The following is a 16,020-nucleotide window of genomic DNA, read 5'->3' as shown; positions in this document are numbered from 1 at the left end:
ACGGGGGGGGCGAGGCGGCGGGGGCGCCCGCTGGAAGCGGCTGCCCGGCCGGGAGCGGGGGCACGGCTCGCCGGAGCGCGTCCGGCTCGCCCGCCGGCCCCGCGTCCTGCTCCGCCGCGGCGCTGCTGCGTGGCGAGGCGAGGCGAGGCGAGGCGAGGCTGCAGCGGCGGCGCCCGGGGCAGCCCCGTCCCCTGCGCGATGCCTCGCCCCGCCGCCGCGGTGGTCGTGGACCCCGGGGGGTGCGAGAAGTCTCCCTCGTGCGTTCCGCGGGCATAAAGGGGCTCCGGAGGAGACGCTCGCTGCCCTCACTCATCGTCCCTTCCCCGGCCCGGTTGCAACTATTGCCTTCGCCAGGGGGAGGGGGCGCTTTGGGGTTATTTACCTGCGAAGGGAAGGTGTGGAAGCGCCGTTGGCAGCGCGTGTGAGCTGGGCAGCCCTCCCCACGGGTCGAGGGTTTGGTGGCTTCTCTCCGCATTCGGTACACTCTTGAAATAGAAATCTGGATTCACTGTCAAGTTCATTGAGTTGGATATCTGGCGAGCAGAGCTTTGCTTTGTCACTATAAAATACTATGCGTGTCGGGGTGGGTCTAAGAAGGATCAGTGCTCCAGTTTTCTTCTGAAGGTATGTATGGGAAGGCTCCTGTGGTGATAGGTGATATTTTGTACTTCTGCCTGCAATTCATACCAAGCTTGGCTGATGTGGTGGTTATTTTTGCGTATTGAGAGAAGTCTTTGCATTTGCTAGTGGAAGATCTTGGTGACTCGTTGAATGAGTGATACTTAAAGGTGGTCAAGCGCTTGCAAACTGTTAGGATCATTATCACTTTCTCTAAAACTTGGGAAAGTGGGAGAGAAAAAGCCAGCAATATTCTCCACAAGAGGAAAATACCTTGTTTGGAAGGGTGCACTCTTGGGGTGAATAACCGTAAATGGTAATTCACTCCTTGCCCAAAATGGTGAGTCGGGAAATCTGAAAGAGCGCTTTCATTAATATCGTGTGTGTGCATTCAAAGCTTTTGGTTTATTTTATGGCGAAGCACTTCTTTTAAAAAGTGCATGACTAGGGCTGCATATTGCAATTCACTTGTTGCGCACGAGCCTTTATTGCTGAGCCCTGCCAGAGGTTCACATCTCTTTTCCCTGGTAGCTTTGAAACCATGTCTTCACATTTAATGCTGTAATTGTGTCAACAGTACTTTGGCCTAGATTAGTAAAGACAGCTCGCTAGTTTTCAAAAGCCAGTGTCATATTTCTTCTTGTTCACAAGATAACAGTCCAATTATAAGTCTTCACCTCTCTGGTTTATATAATACAGGGAGGCTTTAAAACAAAGAAAAACTAAAAACTAGGATAAATTTGGAGATGCTTCGGAGAGTAGTCTGCACTTTTCTGTGACTAAACCGGATTTCCTCTTTCCCTGCACATCCATTTCTGTGCTTCTGATCCCAAACTGCTAGCTTTTGGAACACCTTGGCTATAATGTTTCTTTGAACTGTTACAGGATGATTGTATAACAAGCCTACAGAATGTAGCCAAATGTTGTCCTTTCAGTTTATTTGCTGCTTGTATATCTTGCCTTCTCGCTAAAACGCTGAAGGTGGCCGATAGCGTGGCTTGCAATTTAATAAAGATGGTGCAGAAGAGAGACAGGCCAGTGGCCTGCTTGCTGCCGGAGGGGCCAAGAGGCGCTTGGTTCGAGCCAAGAGAGAGGGGATCTTGCTGGCAGGATCGGCGCTAAATTACACTTGGCCCAAGCGGAGCTCGGGAAGTAAGGCTTGCTCCTCATGCCGTTTTCAGGGATGAGCTGGAGGGAGTCCCGCTGGTGGAGATGGGAGTGGAGGAGCTAGCTGCCTCCCTGGATGACTCGGGGTGCTGGGTTTTCACGTCATGCCAACGTGGGGTGTTCCCGGGTTCCAAAGAAGGATGTTGCAGGCCCCTCTTGAAAGTGGCCTCATCCAGCCATGGGTGGCCATTAAGTGCAAACTATCACACTCTCTGCTGTCTCTTTTCCAGATTGTCCGTTTCTGGTGACTTGGGTGAAAGGATTCCTTGCGTCTTATTAGAATACCTCTGTGTCCCATGCAGTGCTCCTAATGAACATGTATTTAATGACGCTGATGAGGTTCTTTGCGCTTTCTGCTGCCCTGGAGGCTGGTGAATTTCCACTTGCTTTTTTTCTGTATCCCCTTAGTAATCTAAATAACGCTGTGGCATACTTTCCAATGCCTTGTATCCTTTATGCCTTGGGTTCATAAGAAGTTATCCTAAAGTACTTTCTTACAGCCCATTGGGCTTTTCTGGGAAGTCATTTGTTATTTATTTGACAGTAAATGAAAGAAGATAGATTACATAGACAGGAATAATATTAGTAGCATGTTTGGAAATTGAGTCAAGCAGTTCCATAAACGATTATCATTCTCAAAGGCTGTGTAGTATCATATCCAAATTTCTTCATATTACATGTCCCAAAAGAGAAAATATTTTATTGGAAAATATGTCCCCCCCCCCCCAATTTCCTTCAAAAATGTCACACTGTCCAACTGGAAAAATTGAAAAACATTCTTGGGGGGGGGGCGGGAATTGCAGAGCCAAGTTCCATGGGCTTAACCTCCCTGTGAGGTTCTTTTTTAAATTTTTCCTTCTTCGCACCAGTGAAAATCGCAAAGGCAGAGGTGGGTTGCATCAAATGGCGAAAATTGCTTGAAACTGTATTGTAGAGCAGAAACAGAGATATTGCAAACTTTCCTGTAGTTCTGTGAGGGACTTCACTGATTCTCACGTTACTAATTAGATCTTGCTAGTTTCAAAATTTCTGCCTTAATGTTCATTTTTAGTTGACAATAATCTAAAGGGGCTTATGCTGCCCCCTTTTCCAGAAATAGTCACAAACTGATGCTTGCTGACAGAGGAATACACGATAATTATAACTTGTTCTCAGGGTTGTTGCAAGTATGTATGTACTACACTAAAAGGTTTACTAGTTTTCAGCTTGTACAAAAGGGAAGATTGTACTAATTGAGAACACCTGAAGGTGTGTTTTTTTGGAGCTTGCTGTTTGCTTTGTGGATAGTGCAAAGAACAGATAGTGTATATTTATAGGTATCACTGACTTAGACTCAAAGATAGCTGAAATCCATGTATTTAAGACTGATATATATAAATATTTAGGATGCCTCTTTTTCTGCAATGCCTGGGATCAATCCATCACAAAAACTGTATTTCTCAAATTTCTAGGTTGAGAGGAATAGCTTGAATGTGCTGAAGAGTAAATCAGAATGGAACTCCAAGGCATCCATCCGAGCATTCAGATTGTTGGCTTCTTCTCTCTCTTATTTAAGACTTTTTAATACCGTCCACTACCGAGGTCTCGGGACAGTTTGACAGTAGACAGAATAGAACAAAATAAAACACAGCATCCTAATTAATCCCTAGCAATAAAACCCATATTAAAATGACAATGAAACCTTAAAATATTGGGAAAATAAGGTTTTAGCCTGACACTAAAAAGAATCAAATAACACTTGCTTCTATTCATAAAATTGATCCATCTACTTGATTTTCTCTACCCCTGATTCCCTTCGTTCCTTCTTTTCTGCTTCCTTCCATCTGTGCTCTTGTGCAAAAAGTTTAGATTAAAATGAATATTAACATCAGAATGTGCCGTGCAAATAAACCTATGCAGTTCTGCTAAATTTGTGTATTGTTCACCGTAACAAGCAGTGGCTTTCCTTCGTTCAGAATCTGAATGATGCTACAGCAAGATACAGGACAGTATAAGGTGGATCCCATATTGCAGAAGTCTTCATGAACATTTGTTAAAGTTGAAGAGGCCTCCCCCAACTTCCATGGGTGTTGGACTCTGTTACCCTACTGCTCCTATTGCCTCCTCCATACAGGGCCGTTATTGATTAAGGATGATGGGACTGGTAGTCCCATACATTTGGACAGCAGCAGTTTATTGGATGTACAATGTTGCTCAGTATGTCCAAAACTACTGTTTCTTTTCTGCCTAAATTTATTGTCCAATGTAAATGACTCCTGCATTGCAAACTATGCCACTTACCCATTAGCTTTCTGGACAACTTCTCTGGCTTCCAAATAAGTTTTATTCTTGTTAATAGTGCAAAGCTAATATATGTGTGACTTGAAGCCTTTTCTGCCTGGTGCATTATCAGAAGTGCCAACTGAATTCTATTCCCAGAAAATGTTATTGTCAAAGGCAAAGGTGATATTGCCTCTTCCCTTCTCTCTCCCCGTCTCTTTGCTTGCTTAAAGTCCACAGAAAAACCACTTCCAGCTGGGTCCCCAAATACTGGTTGCTGATGACAGCTATAAACCAAATTGTGCCAAGTAGTAAGGAAATTTAGTGTGTTGCTAGCATAGGAGTTAGTTTCTATTTTTCAAAGGGATGTTAAATTGCATCCCGTGGTGGAACACAGAGTCTGATGCGTGGAGAACAGAGATCATGTCCACCATTGTGAAAATGCTAGAAATGCCTGCCTTGCTCCTTTGGTTCCTAACCCCCGCCCTCCAAATAAAACCCCATCCCTTGTGGGGTAATAGGGCACACTTGATTTGCTTCTAAGGAAGAGTTTTGGCCCAAGTTTAGTGGTGCAGCAATGTTGTATGAGGCTGAAGAATGAGTATGGAACCAATTTATCTTTTGAAGTTTGGTCAACTTCTAATTACGTAGAATACCCACTTACTGCTTGGTTATTACCAGGGATCTGCCCATTTCCATCCTGTGCTGGTGCTAAACCTGAATGGTGATCTTTGTTTCTCTTTTTGCTTTGTAGCTATATATAAATAAGCAAAATGACATTTCCCTAATAGTTCGTTTATTTGTGAACAGTTTGTCCATTTCCCTGGCAAATACGTGACTGTTTTTGTTGGGGGGATCAAGTGATCCCCAGCTTATGATGATCCTAGGAACGAATGCCCTCCAAAGTGTACTGTCATTAAACCAAGGCCATGGCATCTTTTATAAAAGTGAGCAAACTCATATTTGGTTTTCTTCTGCCTTTGACTTTTCCTAGCATGGTTTCTTCTCCAGTGAGCCTTGCCTTCTCGTGACGTCCCTAAAGAACGACACTCTCAGTCTCACCATTTTTGCTTTCAAGGAAAGTTCTGCCTTGACTTGATCTAAGACCTCCTTGCTCATCTGTCAGTTCAAAGCTCTCCTCCAGCACCATGTTTTGAACGAATCAATTTCCTCCTGTCAGCTGTCTTCACCGCCCAACTTGCAAACCTGTACATAGAGATTGGGAATATAATTGTGTGAATGATCTTGGCTTTGGTCTCCAGTGAAACCTCCTTACACTTGATTATCTTTTCTAGTTCCTTCACTCCTGCCCTTCCACATCTCAGTCTTCTTCTAATTTCTGGGATGCAGTCTCCATTTGAAGTGATGCCTGAGCCAAGGTATGCAAATTTCTTCACAATTTCAATTTCTTTGTTGCTGACATCCAAGTTGTATAAATCTTCTGTAGTCTTGATTTTGGGGTTTCTAATGTTCAGCTTCAGCCCTGTTTTTGCACTCTCTCCTTTCAGTTTCATCAGGAGTCATTTCAATTCACTTCTGCTTTATGCCAGTTATATACTATCATCTGCATATCTTTAATCTTAAATTATTGATGCATCTTCTGCCAATTTTCACCCCTAATCCATCTTTCCTTATTATATGTTCTGTGTACAGACTGAACAGATAGGGAGATAAATTGCACCCTTGTCTGATGCCTTTGCCTACAGGAAGCTATTTTTTCCCTCTATATTCTGTCCTAAGAGTAGCTTCTTATGCATGTATTATTACTTATTTAAAGCTTTTATATACTGTCCTTCACTAAGAAGTCCCAGGACAGTGGTACAATGAAATAAAAGTAGAGCAGAAGACAACATTCAAAGAAAACCCCACCTTAAAACACACATAGGGAAGGAAATGCTCCTTCAGATATGCAGGTTTTAAGCCATTTAGGACTTTGTAGGTCATCACCAACACCTTTAACTGGGCCAAGACTTCAATTGGTAGCCAGTGCAGGGGATAAAAGACTGGCATTAATGTGTATATCTGCCAGTTCCTGTTAGCAGCTTGGCTGCTCTATTCTGAACCAATTGAAGTATCTGGACCATCTTCAAGGGCAGCCCCATGTAGAGCATGTTACAGTAGTCCAGTCGGGAGGTTACCAGGACATGGGTCACCATGATGCAGGTTGACCAATCTTCCCAGCTTTTGACTGGTAGTCCCTCATATTTTGCAAATTTAAAATTTCAGCTTGCTTGCTGCAGCATACATAAAGTAAAACATTCGAGATGACTCAAGCTGATTCGGTTCTGTCATAAAAAATTGATGCTACTGGATAAACCTAAGTATGTTTTTTCTAGTCATGGTTTAAGATGTAGACCAAAGTGAGAAACATATTTCCAATTTTAAGTGACATCTGCACATATTTCGTCTCTAACCCTGCACAGATCAGAAAATGTATGTCGGATTCTTAAGAGGCAACTCTGAGAGAAGACAGTTAGGTTTTCTCCAGCTCTGTCCTCATCTGGATGAGATTCTATGATTCCATTGGCATGATTCCTATTAGTGGTTACAACTGGCTAAAAGATCCATAGACTTTGAAATGCACCATCAGCATTCAGCTCCAGTGAAAGTTTCTTGAGAACCTTGCAAGTGTATGAATTCCAGACATATGATAGTCGCAGTTCATTATGTATTAACACATTGCGATCAGAGTGGGATATAAGATGTGTCTTTTCCAGACTTTTTTTTTGTAATGAAAATCTGCATGGCGTTGCGGTGTGTGCAGCTTACTCGTGTGTAATTAGTGCATAATATTTTCTAAAATATAGTCAGGTATTGCTTTCTCATGGGAAAACACACGGAAGCCTAGCTGATTCTGTTATTAAGAGTTCTTTTGACCGAAATAAGCAGCGTGGTGTGTGCAAACTTTTTATTCTAGATTTTTCAAAAGGGCAAGGAGTGCTTCAAGTCATAATATGTGGCCTTATTGTTTTCTCCTGGTAAAACGCAGGAAAAATAACCCAAAATGTAGGAAATGGAATGCTTTGCTTTGGAGCTTTTGCCAAGTTTTTTGGGAAGAACAGATCCTGGAAGGCTATGGAAACGTTCCTATGAAAGTGAGACATTTTATCTGAGCGATGACAGAGAACAGCTCTAGCTCCTACTTTTTATGATACTGCTAAGAGCTTGAATAGGGGAACAAAAATATTAGGGTTTGGGTTTCTTGCTCAACAGCCATAGTCTGCCTCTTGCTTTTTGTAACTGAGCAGCACTTCCAACTGGCCGTGTGTGGATTGCCACAGAGACCCAGCCAAACACTGTGGATTCTGCATTAAAGTCCCTGGGTTCGGTTTGTTTGGGCTCCTTGAAGCTGGTTGATTCAGAATTCTGCTTGTGTGAGAGATTTAAGATGGTAAAACATCACATCAGGTTTTAATAATTCTTAAAAACCAAGCTAAAAACTGAGTATTTGGAAAATAAACAGTGTGCAAGTTTATATTTTATGCAAGAAATGTGAAGTGGAGATACAGAGTAGTTGTGATCTTAAGCTAACTGTACTGTTGGTTAAATTTGGGTTATATGTTCAGAAGTTTATTCATTTATTTATTTCCATTTCTGTGCTGCCCCATAACTCGAAGTTTCTCTGGGTGGCTTACAAATGCAAGTTGGACTTTTAAATGTCTTAAATGCATGAATGCACAACTTTATGTATTATTATTTCATATCATTTCTCCTCCTGATTGAAGGATTTAGAAAGATATATGTCTGCACTTTGCAGGAAACATGCCTGGTTTAATACAGACTGCAGTCCCGTCTATACTAGTTTAGGAATTAACTCAGTGGCAAATAAGTTATCATGCATAAGATCTGGCTCTAAATGTCCATTCTTAGACAAATTCCCATGGAATAGCTTTCTTAATGCCCTTATTTTTTTATTTCATTTTTATATCGCCCGGTTGCCGGAGCTCCACAAATCTAGCTCTTCAGATGTTTTGGACTCCTGGCATTCCTGACCATTGGTCATGCTGACCAAGGTTTTTGGGGACCGAAATCCAAAACATCTGCTTTCTGCCAAGACCTGCTTTCTGCCAGCCCTCCTTTACACGACTGCGGTGATCCCCCCAGTTCATTGCTACCCTAGTCCTGTGCCTCACAAGGAGTAATAATGACAATTGACCAGGATTTCGATTTCTCTTTCTCTGCTTTTCTTTGTGTTGTATGGCAGTGCTTCCCAACTGGGTGTTTGCCACATGTTCTGGATTTCAGTGCTCATTATCCCCAACCAGTATCGTCAGCTGCCAAGGATGTCAAAAATTTTAGTTCAACAAGTTGGGGGAAGCTTGCCTAGTGAGACCAGTCCTTGAGAAATAGTAGAAACATAGAAACAGAGTGAGTCAGAAGGGGCCTCCCGGGCCATCTAGTCTGACCCCCGGCTCCAGTCGGCTCCACTCACGACATGCCCACCATGTGCATGTCCAGCCTGTCCCTGAACACCCTCACCAGTGGGGCCTCAGCCACCTCCTGTGGAAGCCCATTCCACACCCTCGGGGTCCTGACTGTCAGGAAGTGCTTCCTGGCATCTAAATCGAACCTTGGCTCCCTTAGACCAACCTTAGTAAGACCAACCATTTTCAGCAACAAGAATCTACAACCAGATTATAGGTTATTTTCTGTTCAGTAGTTTGGACACACTTCGTAGGTGCTGTTGAAGTACCCTAATTGTTAATATTTCTGAAAGTGAATTGGTAGTACACGCAACAGCTTAAAATGTTATATTTGTATAGCAGCACTAATACAGTGGTGGAGTTGTCTGTATGACTATATTTTGTTCACTGTGGATGGCTTGTTAATTTCTCTTCCTGATTCTTTCTTGGGAGATGGGTATAGGGTTACTCCATGTTCCCTTCCAATCCTTCTTCCCCCTCCCTCCCTCCCTCCCTCCCTGCCCGTGTAGGTCACTGCATGGATTTGGCTCCTTTTATAGGCTCGGTGGTGCTCGAAGGAGGACATACATGCATAGGAGAAATGAGTGATGAGAGAATGAGGAATAAAACTGAGATGCAATGTAACAAGAGCAAGCCAGAATAGGCCTCATGTGCTCATCCTATCTTCCTTTGCATGTTCACATCTCTTGTTTGTGCAACTGAGGAGTGACCTGGGCTGGAGTTGCATTGGAACCGTCCTCAAGAACTCTTGGCTTCAGCAACCACCTGTCCTTTTCAGGAGGGCTGTACTGAAAGTATTCTTCCTAGGTGTATGTCTAAATGTCACATTCAAGGCCACTGAAGAAAGAGTTCCGACTGGCTACACGTTAGCCTTGCGATTCAGTCCACAAAAGTGACTGATGCCCAGAGGAACCATGCTTAACTGCCTGTAGCGCAACGAGAGCCTAGGTTTAAGCGGTATCACCGGTACCCGGTTTAGAAAGGCACGTATTTGTCTCGAGGAAAATCTTGCCTTGCTGTAGACAAGAAAATGCCCAAGGGATGAAGGAGATTCTCTGACTGCGACAGTCTTTTCCCAACACAGCTTAGTGTGCCACTTGGAACCCTTCCTGAATGGGGTCGTGTGTGTGCAGAATTTCCATTTGGTGCAAAATGTGACAGCTAACCAGTACCCTAAATGAGTTAGTCTTGCCTTTCTAAAGGAAGGCCTGTTTTTGTATGAATCTGGGTATTTTTAATAGGTTTGGATACTGCTTCCTATATTTAATGCTGCCTCCCAAAATCCTGGGTGTCAGTTGGTATCAATGGAAGGAGGTGTTTGTTTTTTTTGTTTTGTTTTTTGTTTAATTGCAAGGTATTGAGGGGAGCAGCTTTGGAGGGAAGAATTAACTTTTCCCTTCTCCCATAACTCTCTTTCCCAAGCATCCTTTCCTGTATGATTAGTTAAGTTTAGGAAAAGTAGCTCTCAGTGGTTTGGGATGCTCTGGGAGACGATTCAAATGACTTGTTTGAGATGGTTTAGATGAGCAATTGGATAGCTTTGTATCCCATGACATCCTATGTAAAGCATGCTAGTAATTATATTTACAATTGCAGTTTCAGATATAAAGCAGTGTATGCCTATTTTAAGGGACTGCAGGTGGCGCAGTGGTTTAAACCGCTGTGCTGCTGGGCTGGTTGATCGAAAGGTCGCCGGTTCGTATCTGCACAACGGGGTGAGCTCCCATTGCTCCGTCCCACCTCCTGCCAACTTTGCAGTTCAAAGCATGCAAATGCAAGTAGATGAAAAGGTACCACTTCGGTGGGCAGGTCACAGCGTCCTGTGCATTTTGGTGTTTAGCCATGCCGGCCACGTGGCCACGGAGACTGTCTGGGGACAAATGCTGGCTCCCTCGGCCAGGAAACAGAGATGAGCACCGCCTCCTAGAGTCAGGCATGACTGGGCTTCACGTCAAGGGGAAACCTTTACCTTTAACCCTTTATGCCTATTTTACACAGACCTGTGCCCTGTGGGTCTAGTTCCCCCAATTTTTTCACGTTGCCACCAACAGACCTGCATTCCCAGAAGAGATCCTTTGAACGCAGGACCTAGCCTTCTGGTTTTGCCATTTTTGCTTGGTCCTAAGCAAGGTAACAGCCTTCTCCTTTTAACAGAAGTAATTCTTTCCGTGGTTCAGCAGTTGCTGACAGATCGTGTGCGTACAATCATATCCATACAGCGTTTTGCCCAGACCTTCTCCCAATAATGCCCATCTGTGCTAGCTTGCTTAAGTGTTTGAATAGTGCAATTCCCTAGCTGAAATCAGAATTTGTCAGGACAGGATGGTGCCTCTAAAACCTTTCGCAGTCGGCTTTCTCAGGGTCAAAAGATGGCTCACTATCATTTGGCTGGGTAGATATATTCTGAAATACTCAAAACATCTTGATCGGGGTTTGACTGATCGGCCTCTGTCAGGCAAGTGACAAAAGTGTTTTTATTAAAGGCTACATTTGAAATCTTTCCGCACATCATATTTGGACTTTAAATGTCTTGCTGTATGACAGTTGTAAGAACTGGATGCAATGTGGCAGATTCAAGGAAATGATGAATGGCCACCAGCTCTGTACATTATGCTGAATATTCTGCTTTCCTGTTGACTTGTGCTGTGCTGAAAGTCTTTTTAGGTATTTCAGATTTGGGATAGGTGGGTTGGGAGAAGGGGTGGAGCTGTATATCCTTTTTAAAAGCAAATTTGAGGTGACTTCATAAGAAGAATGTTGTGCTGCAGCCACTGGGGCAATGAGGGGAGGTGCGGAGTCGCCTCGTGAATCAGATTTACAGCAAGAGCACAACTCATCTCCTGGCTCAGCTCAAATTTAGAAATTTATCATGACAGAAATGATCAACTGCCACAATGTAGGGAACTGTGGGTTGTTCAAACTCGGGTTTGTGAGAACAAGCCAAGACTTGAAACCACACTTTGATTCTGGTTTGTTCTACTCAGGGCTTTTTTTGTCATGGAACACACTGGAATGGAGTTCCAGCACCTTTTTTTGGCAGATTTTCCAAGTTTTAAAAGTAACCTTTGAAAATTTGATGTTTGGTCCATATGGATTTGAATTGCCCTATTGAGCTTAGCAGGTCAGCGGCAAAATCGTTAAAACGGTGCATGCGGGCTGCTTGTGTGTCAAATCCGATGCATGCGTACTTCGTCCGTGCTGGTTGTGATGGCACTACTTGGCTTGTGGCACTGCTCGGCTTGTGATTGGTTGTGTGGTCGCACTCTGAGTACTTACTGCGGGCAGCGACTGTTATGTTTCGTTACACAACTGTCGTGTGTGGGTGTGTACAGTGATTGACTAGGTGCGAAAGGTAAATAATTTCATGAGTTCTGGCACCGTTTTTCTTACAAAAAAAGCACTGGTTCTACTAACCAGATTGTTTTAAAACCATGTTTCCTTGAGTTGCGACTCCGTCCTGAACATGGAGGATGTGGAAGCAGAGAGAAGGGGAAATGGGAAGCAGGTGAGCCCTGCATTGATTTTTACTAGGATCCTGAGACACACCAAACGGAGCCAGAAGCTGAATGGTAGCTCAGGGACAGAGCCTGGTGCTTGGTGCATCTCATGGACCATTTGCTAGATTAGCTGCATACACAAACATACAACTAGAGTTTAGTTACTGCGGGTCAGCCTCAAATAACGTAATGTAGAAGAGGGAATTTGCTGCAGTTTTTCAACGGTAGAGCACCAGAAGCCCTTATTGGTCTACTGCAAAGCCATCCGGTGATCTACAAACGGAGACAGGTCTACTTTCTGCTCACCCCAATGCAGCAAGAAGCCAAGTTTCTTGTTGGGCCTGAGCTGGACCTAAGAGTTTGTCTGAATTCCTAGTCCCATTCTAACTGGCCGTCTGATGTCTTGGTTACAGAGTTCTTCCCTCCCCACACCCAGAGGCCCTAGTGCAGCCCGTTCAGTTCTCTCTCCTCTCTCTCAGCCAGCCAGCAAATCTGAATTGTGGGTCCGCATGGCCCGTTCCACATTACCGTGATGTAACACCTGTTTTGATCCATTATTTCTTTTTGTTTATACAGTGCAGATCCTTGTGCAGACATGGTTTGAAAAACATAATAATGTAAAATATAGTCCCAATTAAGGAAATCAGCCCGGACCCTGACTTCTCTTTAGAGGGTCAGGTACTAAAGCTGAAGCTCAGATATTTTGGCCACCTAATGAGAAAGAAGGACTCATTGGAGAAGACCCTGATGCTGGGAACGATTGACGGCAAAAGGAGAAGGGGACGGCAGAGGATGAGGTGGCTGGATGGATGGGGTCACTGGGGCGGTGGGTGTGGGCTTGGGCGGACTCCAAGGGATGGTGGAGGGCAGGAGAGGCTGGAGGAATGTTGTCTGGGAGGTCGTGATGGGTCGGACACAACTTGGCAACTAAACAACAAAAGCAAAACTAGGACAAGGATGGATTTCTCCTCAAGTATTGGCCACTCAAGATAGTTTGTGTGTGGACAGCCTCTTCCCCAAGCATCGTGCCCTCCTCTTGTAAGGTTATGAGACTTGTAAGATGTAACACTTTTGGTACAGTTCCTTTAGCTAGAAGATCAAAGTATACTAATAATAGCCTAAAAATGGGAGCAGTTAATCAGAATGTTCTGGAATTCAGCTGAGGACTGAATGCAAATTATGTAGGCTTAGCAAGACAATCCTGTGATCATAAAAGGGAGAAATCAGACACAGGAAATCAGAAGAATATAAAAATTGGCCTTGCTAGTCCATCTTGTCCAGAATTCTGTTTCTGACTGCTAGATGCTCCTGGAAAAGATGCCATCCTGATGCTCATCCCCTGATTTGATTATTGGAAATAAACTGAGACTAAACATGGCAGATTTCCGTAGACAGAAGTGCCCTCCATTAATTTATCTAATTAATTAATCTAATATCCCAGTGGCCATTGCCACAACCTTCAGCATATAAGGCAATTCCATAAGGTAATTATGTAGATCCATCTCAGAATCTTTGTCTAAAATCAGGTATTTCAGGCACTGCATCCTGTTCTTGAACTCCAGAATGTTTCTTCACTCACCATTAGATGCTCGTGCTCTGGATGGTAGCTGGTGGCTTATTCTAGACAATTTTGTGCTTCCCCCCATACTGTAGGATCCTCCTGGATTTTCAGGTAGTGCCTGTGGCCAGGACTGATATTTTTCCAGTTTTATGTTCCTGCTGTGACCTTTCATGAATCAAGATTTCACCTTGAACCCTTGAATTGACGTGTAAATGGGACTGGAGTGTTTAAATGCTTTCCCCACATCATCTTCATTCCCCACCAATAACATTCATCTGTTTGATGGGTTTATTATTTTAAAGTATTCTTTTCCTAAAATATTACTTCAGTATTCTCACATACGAAATGGTATATAAATTTGATAAATTAGATAAACAAGTGATGCATTAAAGAACACATCATTTTCTTTGCGCTGAATCTGATGCAATTCAGTTCTGTTAATGCAAGGGGAAAAATTTTCCCCTCCACTTGTAACGGTGTGAGTAAAATAGGTGTATATGAATGAGAGAGACTTCCAAGGGAAAAACATTGATATTAAAGGAAGGGATTATGTCTACTTTTTCACTGAGTATTTGAAAGGGTCAAGTGGTAATTCGAAGGTCACTGCCTGTGAGAACACTACCAAAAATTAATCTGGGATAAAAGAGATAGCTGGGATATAAAGAGCAGTCCTATAAATATGCGCCGAATAAAGAAAAAACAAAAAATTATGCAACTTCAGGGTGAGCTCACACAGACCTTGTCTCCTACTCCAACCAATCCAACGTGTTGTTTAGCGAAGTGGTGTCCGACCCCTCGCGACCCCATGGACAACACTCCTCCAGGCCTTCCTGCCCTCCACCATCCACCGGAGTCCACCCAACCCCACACCCACCGCCCCAGTGACCCCATCCAGCCACCTCAACCTCTCCCCTTCCCTTCTCCTTTTGCCGTCAATGGTTCCCAGCATCAGGCTCTTCTCCAGGGAGTCCTTCCTTCGCATTAGGTGGCCAAAGTATTTGAGCTTCATCTTCAGCTTCTGGCCTTCCAAAGAGCAGTCAGGGCTGATCTCCTCTAGGACTGACCGGTTTGATTGCCTTGCGGTCCAAGGGACTCACAGGAGTCTCCTCCAGCACCACAATTCAAAGGCCTCAATCCTTCGGCGCTCAGCCTTCCTTATGGTCCAGCTTTCACAGCCATGTAGTCCTCCTTTATTCCTATGCCCACTTCCCCTCGCCAGGGACATGGCCTCAACAGTTATGTGGCACATTCTTTAGCTGCTGCAGTTGTAGGAATTATGACTGGCTAATTGATCCAAGGTCTTCTCCAGAAGCTTTCCCATCCAAGTTGATATGTGTATGTTGAGGGCGATAGGAGGAGAAAAATGAATTTGATCATGATGGGCAGGAAAAAGAGTTTTCAGGGGTGGAGGATGTACATCCAAAAGTGACGGAAGCAGCAGCATCTCATTCCCCCACCGCCTGCTTCCCATGGTGTCAAACAGCATGAAGTTGCTGTAATAAGTATAAAGGCAGATGGACTGCCCTGGCTTGCCACAGCCAAAATGATGTCACATCATGATGTAATACTCCAAAGGTTTTCTTGGGCTGTTTGAAGAACGGTAGGCCCTGCAGATCAGTGAAGGCTGCCATCTCCTCCCAACACCCTGTGGCTCTGTTCATACAACACGACAAACCCAGATATATCTGGTTGTGTTTGGGTTCAGAGAATCCCCAGAGAGGTCCGCCTGGCCCCGTCCTTATTTGCTTTTCGGCGCCAGGCGAAGACCTTTTTATTTAAAAGTTATTTTAACTGTGGGAGAGCTTCTGCCACACCAGGCAGCAGGTTCCACTGCCATATTGCTCTAACGCTGAGGAAGCTTTCCTGATATACAGCCTGACCTGGGGGGTGGCAGTTTGACTTGATTATTCGGTTGTCACAACACTGTAGGTTTTAGTGTTGTAGATATCCAACCTCATTAACGAAGCATGTTGTAACACGAAATCCGGCCCTAAGAACGTTATAGGCACCGTCGTCCGAGCCCTGAACCTAACCTGGATTTCCAGCCTAACTAAAATCACGCCGAATACAATGAGCTAGGCTGAATACGCTCAGGAAAATTAGGACTTCGAAAATCAGTATGATGCATGGGTTAGTGGGTCCTATTTAAGGGTTATGGGGAAATCCAGGGTAGGGTTAGGGTTCGGAAAACTAAGGCGCCCCTGATGTTTCTGAGGGTGGGGACGCGTTCAGACGGCCGAGGTGGAATGAGGGGGCTGAAAAAATCCCAGGAATATTTGCATTTTAGAAATCTGTACATTTTATGGGTTAGTGGTCCTATTTTAGGGTTATGGGGAAATCCAGGGTAGGGTTAGGGTTCGGAAAACTAAGGCGCCCCTGATGTTTCTGCGGGTGGGAACGCGTTCAGACAGCCGAGGTAGAATGAGAGGGCTGAAAAAATCCCGGGAATATTTGCATTTTAGAAATCCGTACATTTCATGGGTTAGTGGTCCTA

The 16,020-nt window shown here is 44.1% G+C and overlaps 2 protein-coding genes across 4 annotated transcripts in view; one reads left to right on the top strand and one right to left on the bottom strand.

Annotated features, from left to right (window-relative positions):
* The window catches only part of NRG4 (neuregulin 4), a 57,745-nt gene that overhangs the window by 32,584 nt on the left and 9,141 nt on the right, over positions 1–16,020 (bottom strand). The window lies entirely within an intron of this gene.
* TMEM266 (transmembrane protein 266) overlaps positions 5,410–16,020 on the top strand; it is a 70,283-nt gene continuing 59,672 nt past the window's right edge. Inside the window, exon 1 of the mRNA XM_044450601.1 lies at positions 5,410–5,423. The gene's annotated coding sequence lies outside the window, so the exon portion shown is untranslated. The remainder of the gene's footprint in view (positions 5,424–16,020) is intronic.

The sequence above is a fragment of the Varanus komodoensis genome, unplaced genomic scaffold (assembly GCF_004798865.1).
Source record: "Varanus komodoensis strain SLA01 unplaced genomic scaffold, ASM479886v1 scaffold67, whole genome shotgun sequence".
Lineage (NCBI taxonomy): Eukaryota > Metazoa > Chordata > Lepidosauria > Squamata > Varanidae > Varanus > Varanus komodoensis.
Note: the sequence above shows the minus strand (reverse complement) of the source record. Positions and strands in the feature narration are given on the sequence as shown.